General features: G+C 34.5%; 1 long non-coding RNA gene and 1 pseudogene across 1 annotated transcript; one reads left to right on the top strand and one right to left on the bottom strand.

Annotated features, from left to right (window-relative positions):
- Positions 1-2,491: 2,491 nt before the first annotated feature.
- On the bottom strand, positions 2,492-14,226 carry LOC109147421 (annotated as a pseudogene).
- Positions 10,864-27,899, top strand: LOC109147423. The gene is made up of 3 exons (XR_002048654.1): positions 10,864-11,440; positions 21,511-21,513; positions 27,888-27,899. It is a non-coding gene; the product is annotated as an uncharacterized LOC109147423 (long non-coding RNA).

Below are 27,899 nucleotides of genomic sequence, written 5' to 3'. Positions count from 1 at the left end.
ATGTTATTTAAATTGAATAAAACATATTCAATGTTATTTAAATTGAATAGTACAGGCTTTTAGGGATACAAAAGAATGTTACCAAGTACTATAGGGATAAAAAATAAATGCTACCGTCATCCTTCGTCGCATACCGTATTCTCCATATCGTCGGACGACCGTCTTTCTCTCCATGTCTTAGATGAGTCGATCACAGAATTTCAGTCCAATCAGTCTCCTTCATTATCTTGTCATCCTAAAATCTCGAAAAGAATCAAAATATAATATTAATTTATAATTGGTACCTCGATAAAATTACACTAATATCCTTTTTAATTAATTAGGTTTAAGATCCACATATAAATGATTACTTATTTAAACCATTGATTGAGCAAATTTAAATGGCTTGGATTAGTTCTTAGGTTCTTACCTAATAAAGGGTTCTTACTTGAAGGTCTCCCTATATATATATATATATATATATATATATATATATATATATATATATATATATATATATATATATATATATATATATATATATATATATATATATATATATATATATATATATATATATATATATATATATATATATATATATATATATATATATATATATATATATATATAAAGAGAGACTAGGACTATGTGGTCCAATGGTACTCGGATTGGACTTTCATTTGGAAGATTATGAGTTCGAGTCTCAGTGGAGGCGTTATTAGCTCTTTGTGAGAGATAGAGATATTAAAGAAAAATGAAGTAGCGAAAAATTTCCTCGCCAAAAGAGATTAGCAATATTAATGCATTTATTGGTAAAGTTTTATACAGAGTATTTAATATTTGTGTATATATTTATTTAAACCTCAATTAAAATTAATTTGACTCCACATATGTAAAGATGAATTAGATATAAAATAAACATAGTTCTTATATAAATAATCTTTTTCAAATGAATAATAAATTTTTTGTGAACATTTTTGACAAATATTACCTGTTATTTTATTTAAATACGTTAGTTATGTAATTAAATTAATTATTTCAAATTGAAATTCAAATAATAATACAAGTAACAATGAACTTTAAAATTAACATAATAATAACATAATTAAAGTTTTAAAAATATTAAATATTGCATTGTATAGTTATACTTACATTTTTAAAAACAAATTCTGCTTAGTATCATAACATTACAATAATACTTATAATGTTTTGTCCGTGTACCGCACGGGACAAATACTAGTACATATATAATCCAAAATATAGTGTAATTATAGTACAATTTTTATGACTCATTTACAAAAAAAAAAAAAAAAAAAAAAAGGCGAAATCAGACATTTGGTCCATCAATTATTACCAGATATCCAATGTAGTTCCTAGTTTGAACAAATCTGATCGCTCACCTTTCTAACTTTCACCAATTTAGTCCTTTTGTGATTTTATACATTAACTACCGTTTAAGCCATGAACATTTTAAAAATTTCACACCCTACTTAATAGTTTTTCCAATTTAGATTCAATAAGCTAAGTTAATTTTTAAGTAAACTACTAAAGTAAATCTTCAACACATTAAAAATGAAATTTTAATATATTAAAAATAAATAAATTTTAACATATTAAAAATAAATATTTATCCATAGTTCACAACAATATAATTTTCATTAATTTTTAATTTGAACACATTACATTTTCAATATTAGTTTTTTTAGGGAGACATTTTCAATATTAGTTATTTAGTTGCAATGATAAATTGAGTCGTCCATTAAAATTTTCATACAATAGCTATTAATTGTGAGGGCAAAATGGTAAACTATTAACTGATAATTAAATCTAAAATTCTGAAATGAACTATACTTGTGCTCGGCCAAGTCATAGAACAAGGTAAAATATATGCAGCTATACCATATATCAACAATTACATATATTTATAGAGTTAATACCCAAAATCGTCCTCGACTATAGTGGTTTTTCTCAATTTCGTCCTAAACGACTTTGGTGACCTAATATCGTCCCAGACTTTTGTGTTTCGCTCAATTTAGTCCTAGACTTTTGTGTTTTTGCTCAATTTAGTCCCTCATTTGTTATTCTGTCCATTTGGTGTTAAATAAATAGACAATTCAGTAATTTTAATATTGACATCTCTTTACTCATAGACATGTGAACTGCGAAATCCTTTTTCTTTTACGAATTACTCCCAGAATTACTCCTAAAACTGCGAATATAAAATTTGATTTGTAAGTTCGGGAGTAATTCTGAGTGTAATTCGTACAAGAAAGAGGAATTTCGCACTTCACAAGTTGAAAGTAACGAGAGATCAATATTGACATTACTGAATTGTCCCTTTATTTAACACCAATTTGATGGAATAACAAATGGAGGACTAAATTAAGCGAAACACAAAAGTCTGGGAATATATTAGGTCACCAAAGTCGTTTAGGACGAAATTGAGAAAAACTACTATAGTCGAGGACGATTTTGGGTATTAACTCTATATTTATATAACTGAAGTACAATCAACAAAGGAGTTAAGGAGACATATTATACAACAGATTAGTATATTGCAGGGGTTGCTAGAGTGTCGCATAAATTAGGAAGCTTCTTTACGAGCAACTCTTCTGTACTCTGAATCCCTTTCACTTGAAAGATTCGATGAAATAGATGAGCTGGGAATTGATCCAATATGAGGATTCTCTGCTTGATTTCTAAAGCTTTGAGAAGCCGAGGGCGTCGACGCTTCTGGAGCAGGATTTCCCTGTGCTTCAGCACCAAGGCGCTGGAGAAGATTCATCACAGTTGGAAGAAATCTTGAGGAGATGGAAATAAGTCCAGAAAGCTGCATTGCATAATGCTAAACCCAGTGAGCCTGTGGAGAAAAATGTATCCAAAGAGGCAAGTACATGTCCTCTTTCAAACAAAAATGATAAGAGTACTCCCGATAAGTAAAACTCTTATCAAATGTCCAGATTTTGGGTGTGTTTGGTACGAACATGGGAATTAGAATCAGAATGCAAATCAAATAAGTACTTGGTAATAGGAATGAGTTTTGGTGAAAATATTTTGCATATTTGGTAGTCTGGTGAAATTAGAATGATTACTAATATTGATGTTCGGTTATCTATGACCCTATAATCGAAATAAAGTGTTTAAAAATACAAAAATAAAAAATAAAGGCAATTGATCTTAAAAGTGGCGATGAAATGAGTAGGTAGTGGAGTGAGGAAGTCAATGGAGTGAGGAGAGATGAGTGAAGAGGCGATGAAATAGGGAGGGATAAGGTTAAATTAATGGAGTAATACCTGATTTAAATTAGGTAATGGATTTTGTAATTACATGGGTAATTAAATTCTATACCTGTGTGCCAAGACCTTGTGGATTCGAGGCTTAGGGGAGGCGATATAGACTCTTTGTGTTTCAGTAGGTTGAGAGAGTACTTACAACAACCAATCACAAATAATTTCTATTTGTTTTAAAAAGTTACGGTTATCAACCAAACAATGTGTATAACTTCCATTGTCATTCCTTGTGTCTAACCCCATGAACCAAACACACCCTTTATTTGAAGAGAAGGAAAGAAATAAAGAGTTGTGACCTATTTCTTTCTTTCTTCTTTTTTTTTTTTTTTTTTTTTTTTTTTTTTTTTTTTCTCTTTAAATCCATTAGAGCATGCAAGTATGCAACATCAATAGGGAGTAAAAAAGGGAGTCAAGAATACATGAACTATTACTCTATTTCAAATGCAAAAGAAAAAGAACTCATAAGCAAATATTTTAGTAGCTTTACTTACTGTGCCATTTCGAAACTCCCTTGGAATGTCCATTTGTACCCACAAGGCTTTTCCGAGTAAATATACAACGAACAAAACCATGAGGTATAGAGGATTTCTGTTGTCATTGAAAGTATAAACAAAAAGGAAAATCAGTCAATTCAACCAAGAGGACAAACACAAATAAAATCAAGACAGCAACATAAGAACCTTAAACCGGTATCAACCTTAATAGAGCCATGAATTCATTGAATCCTAGTAAAATCAGAGCCAAGATTGCCCAGGGAGGGGGTAACCAATTGTTGCTTTGCTTATACACTTCCTGAAAGATATTTTCATAGACTAGGCATTAGCTTCCTTTTATAAATGTAAGTAGTCAAAATTTGCACATTGCATGATAAATAAATATCCAATGAGAGAAAAAAAAAAGTTTAAAAAAAAGTACAAGAGAAAAAAGATGATAAAAATAATAATACATCATGAATAAAGAAAAAAATAAAATTGAAAAGAAATTCTACAAGTTCAAAAAATAAGCACAATATACAATTACAACATTTAACAGTGTTTTTTAAAATGTTAACAACTTAAGAGGGAAAAAGAAAAAAAGAAGATTAGAGGATAAATTAAAAAAGAATTTGTAAATATACAAGAAAGTAAGAACAATATACAAAACTATTACTATAACTAATTATACCAACACATTTTATATTTATGTTAAAACCTTAGTCCTATGCACAGTAGGAGTGGGCTTAGTTTCCTATTCGTAGTAGGATTGGTTTAGCCCCAATGTTTCGATCAATACAGGATCTTTAAACAATTTAATATACAGAGAGACAATTAGTTGTAATTTTTCATTATAATATATTCTTTCAATTATCTTTTTCTTTGGTTTCTCACATATTTTGCTTTCGCCTAACTGGCACTGGCTGGTGGCGAATCTTTAAACCCCTCAATTTCAACATGGTATTAGAGCCTCGTATCCTAGGCTATTTCTTCTTTTATTCTTCTATATAATTAGATAAAACTTAAATATAAATAAGTAAACCAGGATGAGGACTCATCCATAGCAGCCAACCACCTTCGTCCTCATCCACCTTGGTGGACGGCCCCGCAGCTGTCCAGATCTGGACAGCCACAGCTGTCCTTCTTGGGAAGCAATGCCGTCCTTGGAATGCTTCTTTCTTTTTTTTTTCTTTTTTTCTTTTTTTTTTTAAAAAAAATTTTAAATTTAAGTAAAGGAAAATGTTAAAAAATCAAATTAGTACACTTGATATCCATGCAAGCAAGCAATGTTACACAAGGAAGCTACGTTAGTATCACCTATGATTGCACCATTTATTAAAGTTCGAGGGTTTATATGATGTCTTTAATAGTTATAAGGGTGCAATTGAATGTTCCAAAATAGTTCAAGGGCTTAATGGGCCATTTTCCCAGTTTCATGAACTCTGTCTATATACATGTAGGCATCTACTTATCACCAGAAAGTAACATACAAAATGGCCTACCTGTGCAGAAATGGCTTGGGTAACAATGTACTCTGTTTCCGCCTTAAACTGTCTCCACAAAGATTTACATTGGACTGGTGTAATCAATGTGTATTCTGGTGGAACCTGATAAACTATTATTTGTGAGAAATGGATTTCATGTAAAATAAAAACAAATAGGAGATTTGATACATTCGCTCAGACCTCTTCCCATTTGCTTGAAGCAAGAGGGTCACCAGAAACTCCAAGGGACCTATCCTGAGAAATTGAGACTGTTCCATCCAAGAGTGTTGACAAAAGTATGTTGTCTATTTTGTCGGGTTTATCACCCAAGCGTATAGCCGCCATAGTCGACAAAAGCTTTAAGGACTGTTTAAAAAAATTAATTAAAAAAATGGCAACTACCAATATATTGTCCAAAGCACTCTGTTCTGATCATCCAGAATCTAGACAATCAGGGAACTGAGTTTTTATAAAGACGTAAATGTGGATTACCGCAGAGCGAGCTTCCCTTGTTATTGCTTTAATGTCTTCCTTCCCAGTCCAAATTCTTGGCATTGAATCGCTATCATGGCTAAAGACAGTAATGAACCTAAAGGGCCAAGATTATATGAAAGTTAGAAGACAGTTTCTGAAACAATTGCAATACATTATACACTGATTACCTATCCTTCATGTGAATTAAAATTTTTCCAGCTTCCTCTCTTGCTTTTTTCACAACAACACTTTTAGCATAGTCCTTCAGATTTTGCACCATTTTATCCAATGCCTCTTGGTCCAACTCAAAGCCAGATACGGCAGTAGAAAAGTTTGATATTGCCAAATCAGTCTCACGTTTTAGAAGCTTTCTTATAGAAGCCCAGGTGTCACAGTCACTAGCATCTAGAAGTGACTCTACAGGTTCAGTGAGTGCTATTGTAAGTTGTTTCTGCAAAATGAAAATTGATTCAATTTCAGAAATGTACCCAATAGTCTATTTCTCATTTCTCTGCCCCACCCCAACAGAAAAAAAAAAAAAAAAAAAAAAAAAAAAAAAAAAAAAAACAAACAAACAAACAAACAAACAAACAAACAAACAAACAAACAAACAAAACAAAAACAAAAACAAAAAACAAAAGAGAGAGTAACATATGAAATGTTGTTAGTAGAAAACCATGGAGATCTTCCAGATAATTACCCTACAGCAAGCCTCTAATTCTGACAACTTATCATTGCGAACAGAAGATGCATGAGCCTCAATATCATGACTAAGCATTTCACGAACTTTTGAAGAATCCCAACTAGCATGCTTTATTGCAGCATCTGAAATGAGGCACATTTGATTAACAAAATAACAGAGGATAGAAGATTCAGAATTTAAATGTTAAATAATAAACTAAAACTTCCACTGTTCCTTAAAGATAAGCACTAACCATTTGAAAATAAAAGCCACATATGCAGTGTTTTTCTAACATATTAACTGAGCTGGTACAATTCACCAAAATAGAGGTTTTGCTGTCTAGGTAAAATTATCTCCAAGGTTATATAGAAATAAAAATATCAAAGGATCTATGCCTCATAAACCACAGGGGTGCTGATGTAATTAATGAAACAAGAGCAGTTACAGAGCAAGTCAAGGAGTGTAGATGAAATTATCTTATCACTAACTGTACCAAATTAGCCTAAAATCCTCTCAGGGAATTTTGATGCTATTTTTATGAGGAAAGGTTTTAACATTGATATCAATATATGTTTCTTAGTTCTAAGGGCTTTTAATAAGTAAAATGACAAGGAATGAAAAGAATAATTTGGGGTAGCTTTGAAACCATTTCTTAGTTCTTATTTGCTGCAAGTGTTCACTTCCATTGACATCAAATGATAATATTTTTTCTTCTCTTCATTGATAAAATTCAAGTGACTATTTGTGCAATTAAGAACTTTGCAATACAACCACTACCAAATTGGGGAGCAGAGAGTAGACTAAAAAGGGAAAATAAATAAATAAAAGACTTGTGAGGAAGCTGAGCATCAGGGATGACGTCAATAGGATGAATTTAAGTGAAACAATATTGTTTCTAAGAGTCTAAGACACCCCTATATCCTACACAACAACTCCAAAAAAGTAAATTGGGTAATTAATCCAAATACAGAGTGATACTGATAGTTGAAACTGCACTCATTACAGGATTTCATGAATAAATAATACTCCATAGTAATAAACTTGATGCTTTAAGAAGAATAATAGTTAAGCATTCCATGAAGTCAATTTATAAGTGTAAAGCATATTAGTTGAGAACTGAGAAGGTCCACAAATAGATTTTACTTCTTTTAGCATTGCCATAAAACAGATTTATAAACTAAAATTTAGCAACTTGCTATACATACCCAAGCATCCTTTGTCAAAATCAAGCATACAAGACTGGGTACATGTTCGAACAGATGCAGCAAATCCTTCTCCTCTGCATAATGATTGTTCCAGCCGCTTCTTAAAACCTTCAAATGCATCAGCACGTAAATGCTCCAACTGGGAAATGTAAGCAGGATGGACCAGCTGCAAAAAAGCTATAGATATTAAAATGTGTATAGTAATTCACAAAACAATGCATCATGGCAATTCTGAATTCAGCATGGATACATAGTTGAAGACACAGTTTATAAATTTCAGTAAATACTTAACCAATGTTTTTACCACAATCTTCGACACAGGTTATCTTCATACTTAAAAAGTGACAAAACATATAGAGTTTCAAGCCATCTACCAATAACAACTGCAAGCAAGCAGCACATTTGGTATGGAATTGCATTTTCCTGGGCATAGAGGGATTGACAAGAACACCCATCACAAATGAAACAGTTAAAAGAAGTTCAATTGTAAAGGGCAACCATAATTTAAATGAAGAAGCCCAGGAATGGAGAAGACTGTATTGTAATTTTGATACAAGTAATGGAGACTTGTTATATATATATATATATATATATATATTAAAAAAAAAAAAATCATACAAAAAGCAAACTTTCACAAAATCAAATATCCACAACAAATGGTAAGACAGATACCTGTAAAGCTTTCAACTCAAGATGTTGGCGCTTAGCATTTCTCACTGATTCTTCAAAATATAGAGTCAACATCATATCTAGAAAATTCAACATGCCAAACTTCAAAAATTAAGTCTCTATTTCAGAACCAAAAAAAAAAAAAAAAAAAAAAAAAAAAAAAAAAAAAAAAAAAGAATTCACTCTCAAACTTTGTGCTTTGCCAATTATAGAATATTAATGAATACTGAAACTATGCAACAAAAAACATAAAAGAATTCACATCTCGAACTTCTGTGCTCTGCCAATCACAGAATATTAATGAATAGGGAAACTTTGCAAACTTCAAAACTATTTCATAGAGGTATTCTTTCATGGTATCAAAAGTACCTTTTTGAAGATTTTTTTGTGGGAGTTACTGAGTCTATTTGGAGGATCTTTACTTTGTGATAGAAATTATAGGTAGAAGCAAAAACAAGGGGGTTTATGTTCTCCCTTTAACAAATTTTGAGACTAATGCAACTTCTCCTTCTTGGTTCAAATCAAGTCCAAAACACTTGTATGTTTGCAACAAGTCAACAGTGACCTTTTAGCCATAAGTCAAAATCCACAAAAGATCAGAGTTGGCAGACCTGAAAATTTCTATCTTATCCCCAGCATCAACATATAAATAATCCCTTTTTAAATTGAAATTACCAATTACTATGGTTTTATAAGTGAACATCTGCTCTGCAGGTCATCTAATTGAAATATTCTTGTTTAGTCTAGGCACATGGTTAAAAGTTCTTCTCCAGTTCGTTTCTGAATAAGCATTAGATATAGAAAATAACCAAACACAATATTTGACAGATAATAATGGTCCATAGAATAGATTACCAACTTATTTCAAAACTATGTAAGAAATGCACCAATTGTCACCCATGCTTATGAGCAAAATCCTTCAATTTTGTCCCAAATATTAGCCAGTTACCCATCAGATATCTACATAAACCAACACAGGTTTTCACATTGAACATTAACAAAACAAAGTGTGCATTAGCATGATTCAAAACTTTCAAATATTAATGCAACATCCTTCCATTGTTTTTCACATGCAAGGCATTGAATATGCACTAATTTTGGGAAGAGAAAGTGCATAGAACTCCTTAAAGTTGGCATCAATTCATGCACTGTTAAGCATCTATACTGATTCCCAAACTCAGAAGTGTCTACTTACTGAGACAGATAGGTATCTAAAATGGAACTTAGTCTTTTGCCAAAATTAGGAACTGCACCATCATGAACTGTGTGCTCCAGAGCCAACCAATCCTGTGCAGATATGAGGTCAGACTAGAATGGAAGTTTCAGGTTCAAAAGGATAAAATATAAAAGATAATCAAGAAAACCTCATCTATCATTAAGCAACTGAATTTCTCATTGGCAATTTCTTCACAGCGCACAGTGGCAACCATGACCTACAGAAAGTAAATATGGGTCTCTCACTCACTATTGTTAATCAGATACAATAAAACAAAGCTACTGACATTATATCACAAGTTCACAACCATACTCAACCTTGTGTGCAGGCAGGTCAAGGTCCTTATTTTCTTTGATAACTTTCCATATCTGTTGTGCACTATAACAAAATGCTGATGCTGGTACAACACCCCGTCTATCGCCAGCAAGCCCTCCTGGAGAAATAGACTGGAAAAACCGCTGCCTAAGTTGAGAAACCTGAATATACCCAGGCTGAGCATTATTATCTCCATCTGAAGCTTAAAAATACAAATATTTTAGTCGTGCAGAAGCCACCTGCTCTTTAAACTGTTCCTCCTTCTCCTCATAGCTTGACAAGGCAGTGACCTCTACCTTCACATAAAAAATAGATAACAATAAGAAATGATTATACTGATTTCTTTGTTGAAAAGCATCAAAAGGAGGATAAGGTTCTTGCATTGAAAAATTCACTTAGTGGAGTGTCCTTGTGAGCCTGGGGCTTACGAGTTCCATCCCATATCTGCAAACGAATACTTCACATCAGCTAAAAACAAAAAAGTACTGCACAGTTCTCTCTGATTAGATGTTGTGACTAAGACAAGGAAGAGACAACATCTTTAATGCAATCACAATATTACTAAGGTCACCTTCTGGATATCCTCCCGCAAAACAGGATCCAAATACTCAAGTGGAGTCTGCAAAAAGGTCAACAAGAGGATTGTAAACCATATGAGTTGACAGGTAGACAATAATGCATTAAGTGAGCAGTTCCATGGGAAGTGTAGAACTAACTAACCTTTGTTTTATCACGTATAACAAAGAGAAGGGTAGTTTTTCGAGGACTAAACAAACGCATCATGACCTAACAAAATAAAAATATAACAGAGTATTAAACATAAAAAGAATGGTAAAATTCAGGAACCAACTAAAAATACATAAAGGAGTTACTATTTGCATGTACCTGAAATACTGTTCTCAGTAGAGGTTTGTTGGCAGCTTGCTCCCTACCAATATCATGGCACCACCTGGAAATGATGAAAAGAAAAAGTAAAAGGTATACCAAATTCCTTATTTATGTGCTAAGAAATGGTAGAAGTGATATGTCATATTACAACAGAAAACTTGTGAATGAGTTTTTTTTTTTCTCTCTCTCTCTCTCTCTAATTTTAAGAGTGGAATGAGTTCCCAAAATATTAATTTACAGACAAAAAAAAATTAAAAGAACACCCTAGAATTAGCAGGATGGGAATGAACAAATTTCAATTAATTGCATGTAATTCAATTTTTACCAACAATATAACTAAATCGTTTTGGAACCATATGAAAATTTTATGATAGTTGTACCAGAGATCCAAAATATTTCGGTTCATCTAATGGCTAATGATTTTTAAGAATTCCGGTTAACGGTTAATTCGGTTTAAAAGTGTCGGTTAACTAAATTGCATGTACATATATATTTTTTATTTTTTTTATAATTCATAAATCATGCTATTAGACTCGTTTTTCAATTTTTATCATTTAAATATTGATGTAATGAGCAATGACTACTTTGTAGTGTGAAACTATGAATTAAAAATTTTCATTAATAAATTTTAAGAAATAATAAATTTGACTAAAATATTTGGTTCAGTTAATTCAAAAATAAGAATTTCAATTTGGTTATTGGTTAATGGTTAAAACATTTTGCAAATTCAGTTATTTCGGTTCGATTATTACTCATTGACGAGTGATGATGTTGAGATGCAATTGAGTCATCGACATTAGACAACCGATCAAAGACAAAGAGTAGTTTGTAGTTCCACCCATCTCACAGCTAAGACACCATCGCCAGTAACCAGTTGCTGCTGACCAGTCGTCACCACAGCCCACAATTTGCCAACTCACCACAACCCATTGGTTGGCTTTTACGTTTCCTTTTTTCTTTTGTCAATTTCCTGTAAGTTCAGTAATTTTCAAATAGAAGTATAAAACCCTACTATGCTAAAGATTCATTCTAATTTTTCTTACTAATTTTATTGTAATCTGAATTTTTTTCTATTAGGCACTAGGAGCCCATCAATCACCCAATGGGTGCCTAATGATTTTTACAACATTGACGGTGTTGATAGTATCGGGTACAATCATGTATAGTATACATGATTGTTACTTGTTAGTACCCAGTACTAACAACATTGTGTGTGTGTGTGTGTGTATGACACCAAAACCAGCCAAAGCAACATCCCCAAATGGTGGGAGGACTGTAGTCTTAGGGGCAGCAAAGCACTCCAGAAAGTCCAGAATCATGCCAAAAACAAACAAGTGAATGAGACCCAAGTAAGTTATTGTTGCAATATAAAAGATTTGCAGGACAGTTTAATTTCACTTAAGATATAAATACGCAAAAAGTTTGAACTGAACCTCAGTGGACTATAGTCCCAGATTTACTGTGGTCAGTTAAGATGTTAAGGGTAGCATATAGGACTTACATGTTTATTAGCATAACATCTGCGATTGCCAAAGCAAATAAAGCACTTTGCTTCTCAAATGTTGTATCATCCTGCAAACAACATTTCCAGGAAAAGCTATGTGAAATTTCAATTTAGTACTTTATCATATATTACAATCTTATACTAATAACTTTGCACATGCAAGGAATATATACACATTTTGGATAGAAGAATGGAGGTTAAGGCCATAAGTTCTCAGGAAAGTCAAGGGAATATCCTACTTTATAGTTTATACATCATGAACAATCTACTTTTGGACTCAAGGAGAGACTCCTATTAATGCTCTTTCTTTCCACAAACAGTCCTGCCGTGTACCACTGGAGGATTATTCAAGATTGTAGCTCCCAGTCTCCGAGCTTATGTTTTACACCATCCCTTGAGGGCTTGAAATTGCAAATTGTTTGTTATTTCTCTCATTCTAATAATCCGCTCCACAAATGCAATGTAGAGATCTCTGCAATCAATCTCCAAAGACTCTTAGTCTCTTACTCCCCACCCCTCCCACCCCCATCCAATTTTTCTTCTGTCTTGGCCTTTTGTTCACAAAGCATTTAACCCATCCCTGCTCTCTTTCTCATTACACATCCATTATTATCATCTTCCTCATCAAGAAAGGTGGAAATCTTATGACAGTAAGGTCTTTTCCAACTTCCGAGCAACCACCATGGTGACTTTTAAGGGATTCTCTTGGAATATATTAATTACCTACTTGCTGGGGAAAAAAAAAACTTCAAAGAAACATGGTTCAAAAAATTGCCCCATCCACAAAAGAAACGCCCTAATACTCTATTCATAAGCTTCCTTGACACAAAGGATTTGAAATCCAATGGAAAAGGGTAACTCTTACACAATATATACTACACAATTAAATTGGCTTGGATCAACACTTAAGCACTTTCAACATTTCCGTATATAATAAAAAAAAAAAAAAAAAACTAGCTGTATGTAATCATAATATGCAGCTGAAATTGAATAGCTTCTCTTCTTTTCTTATTTCCCATGATGCTTAACTACACCACAACAAAATAAATTTCAAGAAATCCTAATAAACAAAAATAATACAAATACAATGATCAGTACCTTCACCCTATTGTCAATACCCAATACTTGGGGAATCCTAATATTTGATCAAATAAATTCATATTTATTTGGCTTTAGTTTGTCACATCATTTCTTCACAATGCTGAAAGTATGGTGTATGATTGGGTTATCTTTTATAACAAAAGAATATAAATACAATATTCAATACCTCACCCCTTTCTCGGCCATCGGTGCCTTCCAAATCCATGACAACGGTACAAGGCTCAATGCCCACCGCCTTTGCTATCCATATGCCTTTTGTTGTCTGACTCCTGAAACGAAATTTAAAATAAATTGGAGAAATTACATGAAGGTTACATATTTAACTATTTCGTGGAACTCACCTGCCCCTGTAAGCATCCATCTCCCTGAAATTCGTATGGAAGAGATGATTCAACAAAGTACTCTTCCCTGTGCACAACAAATTGTTCAAATATTAAAACTCAAAAAAAAAAAAAAAAAAAAAAAAAAAAAAAAAAAAGAACTCTTCGCCGTGCATTGAAAATATATACAAATAAAAAGAAAAATTGTAAAATCAAACTGAAATCCAAAACATATTTTGAAATTACCACTACTCTGAGGACCCATAATAGCCACAACGGCATAGGAGAGGCCGCACTGGTTAAGCTTAATGGCGTCAATGAAGCCTTGCAGCCCGCTGACGTTGAACTCTCCATTGCCGTCTATGAGCTGCGTCGAGCAACAGTCATCCGGTTGAGAAGCCATGGAATGAAGCTTTCGTGTAGTTTTTATCAATTTACAGTTGAATTGATCAAAACTAACCCAAAAGACGATTTATGAATTGTGTGATACTCCGTACTGAGCACAAGAGGTTGCTTTGTACTGAAGAATTGCTGAAAGAGAGAATTGCTGTTCCACCGCTATCTAGAATCTAGAGAGAGTATATGGCCTTCCCTTGATTCGTGACTTCTTGTAAGTTGTAAGGAAAATGATATTGCTAGAAGAAAATATTATAAAAAATTATACTCCGTAGTCCGTAGTTCATTTTATGCCACGATAAATTGAAACCTGACATGTTAACCTTGAATAGACGAATACGTGCACTATTATGACGTTTGGTTGTAGAAAACAATTAAAAAATTGTATATTCAAAGATATGTACAGGTGATATAAAAATTTGTGTAATAGTTTTTCTTTAAAAGGTATTAAAAATAAACAATTAAAAAAATTTATTTTAAAATATGTACGGATAATATAAAAATTTGTGTAATAACTTTTTTTTAAAGGTATTAAAAATAAAATATCAAATTGACTATTTGTGAAGTTAAAAAAGTATCTATGTATAGATACAAATTGTAATAGAGTTAATAATACTCAAAAAATAATAAAATGTCAAAAGGAGAATAAGTAATTCATTTCCCATAAATTTAAAAAATTCATTTTTCATTGGAATAAATTCTCTATCAAATTCTAAACCAAATATGACGTTAGTCTTTGAGAACACCTATGCCATTGTTGTGGCTATTATGCAGTAATTTGTATGCCCTCATGCAGTAGATTGTGTGCACCTATTTATTTATTTATTTATTTATTTATGTTCATATGAGAACATCTCCCCACATGAGAACATGAGAATACATCATGATCGTTCAACAAAGTTATTTTAATGGTTCAATTTTTCCTTATTTTTTGTATCATTGTTTGTATTAGGACTTTTTGTACTTGTACTTTGTATATATAAGTCTCTACTTCTGTGGTATACTAGATTGTATATAAGTTTAATCATTCAGTATGTATGTACATAACTATTATTCTTTCACCTATCAGAATACACAACTACATTCATCGTTTCTATAATTAATTTACATATATGGGTGAAATTTTAATTGGGTGTGCATTTGAAATTGTATTAATTTTTAATGCATATCTTTTGCTTGATTTTATGACTTTTAAATATGGTACAACTACGATTTGTCTTCTAGTAGGATTTTGACGTTGCACGGATGCTTGAGGATTCTGGCAGTGGAAGCGTAACGATGAAGTCGGTGGCGGACAAAGGTTTGTTCACTATTTGTTTATTTTTGGGCATGTGTGTTGGTCTGTGTGCAATGTTGTGATCGGCCCTAAGCTTTGTACTATCGTATTTGGTGCATGTATAGTGCTATATCCATGGGGGATATTGGGGTAAGAATAGGGATGGAGCGTGTCATTGCGCTGCAATCCGGTGGAGCAGTGCCGTAGAAGATGATATGTGTGCACATGCTTAAGCAAATATGTGCATATGTGTGAATGATCGCATGGGGCGTGTTTTTTAGTGCGATGTATGCATTGTAAGTTTTCATTTTTTTTATGGAGTCGCACAGCGGTAGGTAAGTTTTTTGTTTCTTTATGTGTGTCAATCCGGTGTTCTCTTTTTTTTCTTTTTCTTTTTTTTTTTTTCCGTGGGAGTGTGGTGTTTGGCAGTGGAGTGAGGTTGGGTATGCGGTGTGAGAGGAATGTAGGGTTGTTACTGCGTAGTGTGCATTTATTTGGTTCGGTGTGTGAATTATTTAGTGGCTTGTGTGCATTCTTATGGTGCTGGGTTCCGGTAGAGTGGTTGTGCATTCCACAATGTCTGGGTCCTTAGTGGAGCTGTCGGTGTGTGGTTGGTGGTTCATGCACAGTTGTTTGGTCTGTTGCATTGCAAAGGGTGGGGGGTTTTGTCAGCTATGGTGTAGTGTGGTTTGTGTTTCTTATGTATTGTGTATGCATTTGTTTGGTGTGATGTATGCATTGTTGAGCAGCAATGGGTTTTGAGAGCTGCTCTGTAGAGTTGGTGATGTTTCTTACTTGTGTTTTGTCATTGTTTTTTTTTTCAACACATGGAGCTCAATTGGGTGCACTTGATGGGTGTGTTAGGGATATTTCGCCTAGTGGAACGAAGTACAGGTCACCAACTTAGGACGAGTCTATCAAGCCATTTATTGGGCAACGTTTTGATAATTTGGAGCATAGGAGTTCTTTTTTTATAAGCATTATGAATAATATGCACTTCTTTGTACTGTTGCATGCATTTTAGACCCACAACACTTGATTAACATATTTCAATACTTTGGGCGTTTTTTAAGTGGCTATGACAACACAACACAACACACAAATGCACATAAATGAAACAACAGAACAACAACTAAACGCATGTCTAAAAGATGATAAAATGTATGAATAAATGCACGTCATCTTATTTAGAATGCACAAAACAGACCACGTGATGCATACAACTACAAACAGCCTATATATGCACAACACTAGTGCACATACGGGTAATAGTGTGCATTTGTCTGAAGCATACCAAAGTACCCAAGATAGAGCATAAAAGTGTGCATAGCACATTACCTTCGACACGATGACATATAGAACAAATCAAAGTTAACTATTGAAATAAGTACTGAGGAAAAAAACCTCCAAAATAAATAAATAAATAAAAACAATCATAATAAATGAAATGAGGAAATCTCATATTTTTCCATTTCTACCATAAGTGAAAGGAGGCAACTTCAAAGACCACAACCATGAAGAATCTTATTCTACCATAAATGCATTCCTAAAATCATGCATAACATCTTAATCAAATAATCTACTCATTTAAATTGCTATTCAAATTTCGTATTTGCCCTTATTAATTTCTTCTGTATTAATTAATCTCTATATTTTTGGAATCATCTCATTCATCCAAACCAATAATTTAAATTGTTGTCCTTACGTTCTTATATATGATGTGTGCATTTTTTTGGTGCCTTGTGTGCATTTGTAGAGCGGTGATGAGTTTCGGGACCTGCTTTGTAGAGTTTGTGGTGCTTATCACTTGCGTTTTGTCATTGTTTTTGTTTTTTAGCGCATGGAGCTCAATCGGTGCACTTGACGGGTGTGTCATGGATTTTTCATCGGGTGGAACGAAGTACTGGTAACCAACTTGTGACGAGTCTATCAAGCCTTTTATTGGGCAACGTTTTGATAATTTGGAGCATGGTGTTGATTTATATAAACATTATGGATAGTGTGCACTTTTTTGTACTATTTTGTGCATTTTAGGTCCATTGTGAGAAAATTGACAAATAGCACTGTATTAACATATTTCAATAGTTTAGACGTTTTTTAAGTAGCTATGTCTGCGCAATACACAAATTCTCATAAATGAAACAACCGAACAACAATGAAACACATGTCCAAAAGATGATAAAATATATGAATGAATGCATCTCATGTAGAATGCACAAAAATGGCCACATGAGTGTACAGAACTACAAACAACCTATATATGCACAACGCAAAACACAAGTGTACATATGAGTAATAGTGTGCCTTCGTCTGAAGCATACCAAAGTTCATACGATTGAGCATAAAAGTGCACACAATGCACTAAAAAATCAAAGTCAACCATTAAAATAAGTAATGATGAAAAACACTCCAAAAATAAATAAATAAATATTAATCAATAAAAAAGATTGTCCAATACAAGCATAATAAATAAAATGAGTGAATCTTAGATTTTTCCATATGTAGATGAACATTCCATACACACAAAGTACTAATTTGTCCTTAAATGCTAATCTTTTTCCTTTTTTGAATGCTAATTACATGGGATTAATAATGAACATTGATCTTTTGTTTTATACGGCTTAGATTAGTTCTCATGTGAGAAGGGGTTCTCATAGGATCATCACCCATATGCTTGTGTTCAAATGAGAACACTTCCTTAGTTGAGAACGTGCAAACAAGCATGAGTGCATACAATATACTCCCAAGCATGCCTGGATGACGGTGAAGACCTTGGAGTAGATTATGTACGCTTATGTTTGTTCGCACCTATGAAAGTGTTTTCATTTGAACACAAGCTTATATAGGGGCACGCTCAGGTGAGAATGGATGCCCAGAAAAGAACTGAGAGCCAATTGCAGTCGTCGACATGTCCAAATTTCACGGATCAGATATAATTTTTTTTAAAGACGTGGTGGCATTTTCGTAAATAACTCGAACTTTGGTGCAAGTAACATGTGTTAAAAGTGCAAGTAACTGGTGCAAGTGTGCAAGTAAAATCACTTAAAAGTGTAACTTTTACTTAATAGTGCAAGTAATTTTAACTTTTAAAATTGGTGCACCTAATGATAACGTCTTTCCCATTGGTGCATTTAATGATAACGTTTGGTGCAACTAATGATAACGTTTGGTGCACTTAATATTGATGTTCAGTGTACATTATTTGTTGTATTTTTAATACATTTTATTTGCACTTATAATATATTTTACTTGCACTTAGGTGTACTATATGAAACTGTTACTTGCACTTTTAACACAATTTACATGCACTTCAGAGTTCAATTATTTACAAAAATGCCACCGCGTTTTTTTAAATAGTCTTTCTGGTCCGTTAGATCTAGACATGTGGACGATGTGATTTGTTCTCAGTTCTCTTCTGAGTATGTGGTTGTCACTTGATCTGTCTCATATATATATATATATATATATATATATATATATATATATATATATATATATATATATATATATATATATATATATATATATATATATATATATATATATATATATATATATATATATATATGTTAGGAATATATTGTAAATTTTGATGAGCCGAATGTATTTTTGAAAAATCAAGTAGTCCCCATTTTTTGTTCTATTTGAGTCAGTTTAAGTCTACGGAGTATGGTGCACCCATATCATGCAACCCATGTACAAGTCTGGAAGATCATAATTTATTTGAAGAAGTTAAGCGGGATTATAGCTTAACACAATTATGATGCGGATAAGTCACCAAGAACCGTGTTAGAGGAGTTGGAAGAAACACGTGTGAGCTATGCTAAATGATCTTAAGTTCCAATCTTAAGTGAAGCATTTTTACCTTGCTTGGGAGACTAACCTCTAGGAGACTAGCTAACAAAATTGGAGACTAGCTGGGAGACTAACCCACCAAGAGGGAGACTAAGTAAATTGGAGACTAACCAAAGTGAATGCACAAGTCTCACAATAGCCATGCACCAGATGAAGAAACACACCAAGAATGGTGGACCAAGCTTAAAATCGAAACAGAGCATCTCACAATGAACAACTATGAAGCTTTTACAGAGGTTCCAATATATTATTTTACAAGGATCATGAAGGAGAAAATATCTGATATATTTTCATCTGAACATCAAGTTTTTACGGTGGAACCGGAGACGCTCGAAGAAGGCTGATTCGCGGAGAAATTGTTTTATACTCAAGCAAGAATCAGCAGATAAATTATTTGATCAACTTGACATGTCAGAGCATTTATGAAGGACAAGAAATATCAAGCTTGCCGCGCCGAACTTATTCAAATTTTGGAGGCTACAAAATTCAAGACACGGCAACGGGCAAATTATTCAAATCATCTGACAAAAGGAGAAATGACATCTACCTAATATTTCAGATCAAGTTGACAATATCTTTTGATTAACTACAATTTAAAATGGACGATCGAGATCGAAAGTTGATCAACGGGCAAATAGTTTTCATTGGCTATAAATTGCCCAAGCAGACTTGAAGACAAACATGAATTCAACGACTTGAACAACGGCTAAGACATACAACCAAAAGATACAAGCTATATTTCTAATTAGCCGAAAAGGGGAAACAGAGCTTCATAGAATTACATTCAAGTCTGAGTGAGAGGGAAATTTTATCTCTTTGTAATATTCTCTACTGAGTGTAGAAAGAGGGCGGAGTAACTAGAGAGAGTGAAAAACCCTGGTTGAGTGTAGCTTTGTGCGTAGCACTCGTTGTAAAGGGCAGAGTAACAAGAGGAGCTTGTGGAAACCCTGTGAGAGTGTAGCTTTGTGCGTAGCACTCGTTGTAAAGGGCAGAGTAACAAGAGGAGCTTGTGAAAACCCTGTGAGAGCGTAGCTTTGTGCGTAGTTCTCGTGGTGAAGGAGTACAGCTTGGTGTGAAGTACTCGGGAAGGCGGAGTAACAAGAGGAGCTTGCGAAAAACCTTGGTGGAGTGTAGCTTTGTGCGAAGCACTCGGAGAAGTGTCGGTGGACACTTATTCACTAATGTATCTGGGTGATCGAAGAATAGTGAATTTCCTCCTTGGAGTGAAAGGAGAAGAGTGGACTAGGAGGATTACACCACCTCTGAACCACTATAAATCTCTCTCTATTTACTTATTGCTCATATATTTTGTGCATGCTTTTTATAACTGCGAACTAACCCGATTACGATTTATCACATATCTTTATCTGTCTGGGTTTGATAGTTTCCACGTTTGCATGCAAGCCACACTTTACGTATATCATCCTTGAACCATATCAAGTGTTTCTAACGTGTTGCATGTTTAGAATCTCTCTTTGAGCACCGCACTTTTAAGCATGACACTTTAACCGCTATCTATTCCGCTGCACACTCTAAGTTGTTTATCTTGTTAATGCTTGTTACTTAGAGTTGAAATTACCAAAGTGTTATTTGCCTTGTGTGTTTTCGAAGAAAGTTTGAAAAGTTAGAGAAGTCTATTCACCCCCCCTCTAGACTTCTCGCCACCCTTTCGGGACCAACAATATATATATATATATATATATATATATATATATATATTGTAATTTTGCATATTCTCTTAATCTGAATATTGATTTAGTTTCTAGCAAACTGTAAAATAGACTGACTGACTTAGATTCTCGATTAAGCAGTCATTCAGATAGAAAGGCAGATATAGCGCAATGCGGAAGACAAAGGCAGAAAGTAAATCAACACATATGTTTGTTTACCCAGTTCGATACAGTATGTATCTACATCTGGGGGACGATCACCGATGCGTCCAATCCACTAACTCATCATCCAATGTACAAAGGTAGAGAAAAACAATCTCACCCAAGTGCCCCACACAAGGTCAATACCCAGTCTACAAAGGTTTAGTGGATTGTTGAAGTCGGAGAGCCACGCATTCAGGAGTCCAATGAAATCCCTTCAATTGGAGAGTTAACTCTGATGCAATCCGCTTCAATGACGCAGTCCCACGTTGTTCCCACAACTGAGTGATCTTCGCGTCCTGTCGTTTAAGCAACGTTGATACTTCTCAAGTTCTTCTTCGTAATCACCAAGAACTTATTGTATTGAGAAGAGGCATGACAACCAGAGATGTGTATTCTGTTTAGTAAGAGTGTTGCGGCTTCAATCAATGCAACCCTAACTTCTGAGCGAATAAGAATATATATACTTCTTTGATTTGGACATTCTCCAAATATATATCTGATTGTAGATGGTAGGACTTTTTGCGAAGAAAGAAATCTTAAGATTCGGTCCATACCTCTCAAGCTGATTCGCTGATATTCTTTCCAAAACCATCATCTCATAGCCGCGTTCCAGCTTTTAGAAACTTTCCTTTATCAGATCTTCGGTGGCTTGATCTAGAGGTGCCTCTGTTGAGTTTACTGATCAATCAGTCTTCTTCAAGGACAAACAGACACCAAGCTAAACCCTATCTTAATTTGCCATAATAATATTGCCAATTATATTCTGAGATTTTCTTAAAGAAATAAAACACTAACACACACACACACACACACACACACACACACACACACACACATATATATATATATGAAATTCAGTTCAGTGCAGTTGGGTGTGTCCCGTGCGATTGTGCAGTTAAATCTGATCCACTGATCTTGCCTAAATCAATGTCCAAGAATAACAAAATTAAAAAAAAATTGCAGTGGCAATTTGGTAATTTTTGAATCTAGGTCAAATTTAAGGAGCGTGGTTTTCCTTATAAGGTGCGTGATTTTCCTTTTTAAGATACGTAGTTTTTGTGCTTAAGGTGAGTTATTTTTGTGTTGTGTGATTAAGGTGCGTCAGTTGTTGAAAACTTAAGTGCGTCGATATAAAGGTTTTGGTCCGTGGTTTTTCTTCTTAATTTGCGTTGTTTACCTTCTTAAGCAGCGTGGTTTGTGTGCTTAAGGTGAGTCAGTGGTTGAAATTTAAAGTGAGTCGGTCTAAAGCTTTTGATGCGTGGTTTTTCCTTCTTAAGGTGCGTGGTTTGTATGCTTAAGGTGCGTCAATTTTTGAAACTTAAGGTGCGCCATTTTAATGCTTAAGGTGCATCTTTTTTAATTAACCACACAACCACACGAGAAGCTATACCCGCATGGCCGCATTTGAACCCTTATATATATATATATATATATATATATATATATATATATATATATATATATATATATATATATATATATATATATATATATATATATATATATATATATATATATATATATATATAGGGTAGGGTTCTAGTGAGAACATGTGCTTAGGTGAGAACATGAGAACACATCATGTGCATCCATCTAATATTTTTTAATGGTATAAATTAGATTAAGTGTGTGCGAACGCGCATTAAATGTGTGCAAACACACTTAATCGCGTTTGCACACATTTAATGCGCGTTTGCACACACTTAATCTAATTTAAACCATTAAAAAAATATTAGATGCATGGATGTACACGATTTGTTCTCACGTTCTCACCTAAGCAGGTGTTCTCATATTATCTTAAATATATATATATATATATATATATATATATATATATATATATATATATATATATATATATATATATATATATATATATATATATATATATATATATAATTCAGTTCACGTGCGGTTGTGCGATTAAATATGAGACATTGATCTTGCTTCAATCAACGTCCGTCCAGGATTACCAAATTTTTTTATAAAAAAAACGCGATGACAATTTGGTAATTTTTGCATCTAGGTCAAATTTAAGGTGTGTGGTTTTCCTTCTTAAGGTGCGTGATTTTGGTGCTTAAGGTATGTAAGTTTTGTGCTTAAGGTGAGTGGGTTGTGTGTTTAATGTGAGTAGTTGTGAAACTTGTGGTTCGTGATTTTTGTGTTTAAGGTGTGTGAGTTTTGTGCTTAAGGTGCATGGGTTTTGTGCTTATTGTGAGTAGTTGTTGAAACTTAAGGCGTGTGGTTTTCTTTCTTAAGGTGCATGATTTGTAGCTTAAGTTGCGTCAGTTGTGTGAAGCTTAAGGTGAGCCATTTTAAAATCTTATGTGCGTGGTTTTTGTTCTTAAGTCTTTTGTTGTGTGCTTAAGGTGCGTGGTTTGTGTACTTAAGGTGCGTGGTTTGTGTTCTTAAGGTGCTTTGTTTGTGTGCTTAAGATGCCTGGTTTATGTACTTAAGGTGCGCCATTTTAATGCTTAAGGTGCGTCAACCGCACGAGAAACTATACTAGCTATACTCACAACTGAACCCTTCTATATATATATATATATATATATATATATATATATATATATATATATATATATATATATATATATATATATATAGAGAGAGAGAGAGAGAGAGAGAGAGAGAGTGTTAAGTTGAGGTGCGGCCCCGCTTTATCGTGCGGTCAGTGCGGCCGCATCAATGGTTAAGCGAATATACACCATCAACGTTAAGAAATGAACTACAAAAAACACACAAATTAGGTATGCATCACCAAAAACACACCATTAATTATGAATAAAAGCACCACACAGTGTTCGGAAATACAGCATTAGGGGTGGTGAGTTATATGGTATATTTTTTTAGGTGTGTTGTGTATTTTTTTGGTGTATTTTTACACTTCATTGTTGTGTGTTTCCCTTACACTATTGGTGTATTTTCAAAACGGCCGCACAGGAGGGTGCGGTCACATTTAAGCAATTATATATATATATATACTAGCATTTTTGTACGCGCGATGCGCGAAAATATATGCCCAATATTGGGTGTTAGCTTAGTATTATTTGTAAATTATTATTATATAAATTTTTTTTTTTGATCACTATTATTATTTAGATATATGATAATTTAAAAGTATCATCACTTTAAGGAATTGAGAAACATAATTTAAACTAATTTTTTAAATTTTGTTACTTAACAATATTTTAATATTGGGCATATGTTTTCGCGCATCGCGCGTACAAAAATGCTAGTATATATATATATATATATATATATATATATATATATATATATATATATATATATATATATATATATATAATTTAACATTCATATAAATATTTAATTAAAATATAATTTATAATTAAATTAATTGTTATATGATAATTTTAATATAATAAAATGATAAGTAAGAATAGGAAAAAGATATGATAGATGTAGGTGTATGGTAAGATTGGTGGATATATTAAATACTAACGGTGTTATAACGGTGTAAGGGTGATTTTGTCCAATACAAATGAATTGTACAACAATTAAAGCAAAATGTATATATTTATTAGCATATAAAAAGGGACAAAAATCAAGGACATAACTTGTATTGATACATATTATGTTTATATATATATATATATATATATATATATATATATATATATATATATATATATATATATATATATATATATATATATATATATAGTAAGGTTCAAGTGCGGCCGGGCTGTTAGGTGCGACAGTGCGATCAATTTTCATCCATTGGATTGCAGCGAATCAACGCACCAGATTCTTTTCCAATTCGCGCCTATGAGCTCCAATTCCACGACGTGTAGGGACAATTTTGTCCGATCATAGTGTTGTGTATTTTATGTTCGTTATTGGTGCATTATTAACCTTACTCTGGTGTATTTGTGAATTCGTGTTTGGTGCCAAGTTCAGGTGCCCTGTGCGGTCAGTGCGGCCGCACCAATAATTATACAAATATACACCATCTATGTTAGAAAATGCAAACCAAAAAACATGCACAAATTAGGTACGCATCACCAAAACGCACCATTAGGTATGACTAAAAGCAACACACAGTGTTCGGAAATACACCATTAGGGGTGGAGAGTTATATGGTGTATTTTTTGGGTGTGTTGTGTGTTTTTGTTGTATTTGTGCATATCATTGTTGTGTTTTTCCTAACACTATTGGTGCCTTTTGTTAACACTGTTGGTGTATTTTGTCAAGCGGTCGCCATAAATGGCCACTGAAATTACGATAACACCCCTCACTTACCCAAACATGCTTAAATCCTCAAATCTTCAGTAATTAGTCACTACCGTTAGATTGCAAAGATTGGGCGGTGCTGATATAGCCACACCGCTGCACCTAAGGGGCTGACCGCATTTGAGCGATATATATATATATATATATATATATATATATATATATATATATATATATATATATATATATTGCACGTTTTTGGAGCGTTCAGTGGTTTAATTGCACTTTTTTTTTTTTTTTTCGTTCAGTGGCCTAATTGAATAATCAGGTTACATTCAGTGGCCAATTTGAACCTTATTCCTAAATATTATCTTCTCCATCAATTTCTATTAGTTCACCCGTTAACTTACTCATTGATTTCAATAAGAAAGATTTTAGGTTCGAACTGTTAATAATAATATGTTATAACAGTGTTTTGTTACATAGTTTGTATAGTGTGTGGTCTTAGATTAGTTTGTTATTCTAGTCTATTGTATAGGAGAGTTAGGTGGTAGCTTTCATATAGGTCACTACCTTGTAATCTCTCTCATCCATCTGAATCAATTTTGAATTCGTTCTCTCATTTGGTATCAGTTAGCGTTAGGCTTTCTCTGTCCTATCTTTTCTCCTCCTCCCGATCATGTCAACGAATTCTTCCGAGCGCACGGTAACAACCACCACCGTGCCTGCTCAGGCCAACACCAATTCCCTAAACACTGCCCATCACTTCGTATCCATGAAGTTAACCACACAAAATTTTCTTTTTTGGCGTACGCAAGTCATTCCCTTCTTGCATGGACAAGGATTGCTGGGCTATATCGATGGTGATCTCACATGCCCTTCGGCAACCATCCCCGCCGCGGATCAAGCCGGCGACTCCGGTGTCATCGTCGCCTGTTCCACCATTCCAAATCCGGCATACACTGCCTAGGTTCAACAGGATCAGTCGATCCTCTCACTTATTATCTCGTGGCTCTCCGATGAGGTAATGCACCTCGCAGTTGGCCAGACCACCACCCGGGAGGTGTGGAACTCCATCACATTGGCACTGGCATCCTCGACGAGAGCCCGGTGCTTGAACCTCCTTGGTCAATTTCAGACGCTCCGGCAGGGGAACAGAACGGCGTTCGAGTACCTGGGTAAGGCGCAGATGATCGTGGAAGCTTTGGTGCTCGCCGGCCGGCCACTCTCCCTCGACGAACAGATATTGTACGTGTTGCGGGGCCTCAGGCCGGAGTTCTGGGCAATGGCGAGTGCCCTGACAGTGACTGCACTCCGGTCAGCCTCTCCCAACTCGCCGACCTCCTACAGGTGCAGGACTTCATTCACGCCGATGAGTTCTCGCCGCCGGATCACATTGGCTCTCCGACGGCTCTCTACGCTGGTCGCGGGAATCACATGGCGGTGGCTCTGGTTCTGGCGGTCGGCAGTCCTTCAACAGTCGTGATCGAGGACGAGGGCGGCACAACCAGGGACGTGGGCGAGGCGGCAATCCACGCTGCCAAATATGCAGAAGCCACGGCCACAGACGCTACGCCGATCCTCCTGCTCCGCATGTGAATGTGGCGATCTCTGGTGATTCTCCGGCAAACGCACAGGTAGATGCATGGTTCTCGGACATCGGCGCCTCCACTCATGCCACACCGGACGAACAGGCGATCGGGCGATCGAAAGTCTACAACGGCGGCAATGTGCTTAAAGTCGGGAATGGCGCATGTTTGAATGTCTCCTGTGTTAGCCATACGGTTATCCCTTCTGAGTCCAAAAATCTTAATATGTCTAATATATTGGTTGTACCGAAATTGTCATTATCTCTCTTATCGGTCTATCGGTTTACTAACGAAAACAATGTCTATTTTGAGTTTCATAAGAATTCTTTTTTTTTTTTTGTGAAGGACTGCACCACCAGGGCGGTTCTTCTTAAGGGACCCACCACGGGCGGCTTATACAAATTGTTGGTGCCACGGTCGCATTTTGCATTTCTCACCGCTAATGCATCGCCCAAAGTTTGGCATCAATGATTGGGTCATCCTCATAAACAAGTCCTACATCGTGTCCTCAAACACTGTCCAGTCACGTCAAATAAAGCCTGTGAGTCAGAAGTGTGTACAACGTGTCAACTTGGCAAATCGGCGCGTTTCCCACTAGATAGAGTTCCTACTACAAGCTTAAATGTTTTAGATTTGGTTTATACAGATATCTGGGGTCCGTCCCCTGTAATTTCTGATTCTGGCTATCGCTATTTTGCTTTATTTGTAGACGATTTTTCGCGTTTTTGCTGGTTTTATCCCTTACGGTTAAAATCAGATATATATAAAAGTTTTGAGTTGTTCCAGGTGATGGTAGAACGACGGTTTTCGCATTCTATCAAAGCTATTTAGTCTGACTTAGGCGGTGAATAGCGTCGCCTTCATAAAGTTTTTCAACTTGGCATTATCCATAGGCAATCATGTGCTTACACACACGAACAAAATGGGCGAGTTGAAGGCTAGAATAGACACATTGTTGAAACCGGTTTGACACTTCTAGACGAAAGCTCAGCCTCGCTGAAATATTAGGATTATGCCTTTGAAATAGCAACTCGATTAATCAATTGCCTACCCTCGTCTGTCATACAGTTCCAGAGTCCACACTATTGTCTACACAGAACACCACCAAC

The sequence above is a fragment of the Ipomoea nil genome, unplaced genomic scaffold (assembly GCF_001879475.1).
Source record: "Ipomoea nil cultivar Tokyo-kokei standard unplaced genomic scaffold, Asagao_1.1 scaffold1993, whole genome shotgun sequence".
Classification (NCBI taxonomy): domain Eukaryota; kingdom Viridiplantae; phylum Streptophyta; class Magnoliopsida; order Solanales; family Convolvulaceae; genus Ipomoea; species Ipomoea nil.
The sequence above is the reverse complement of the archived record's forward strand: the minus strand, read 5'-3'. Positions and strand labels throughout refer to the sequence as shown.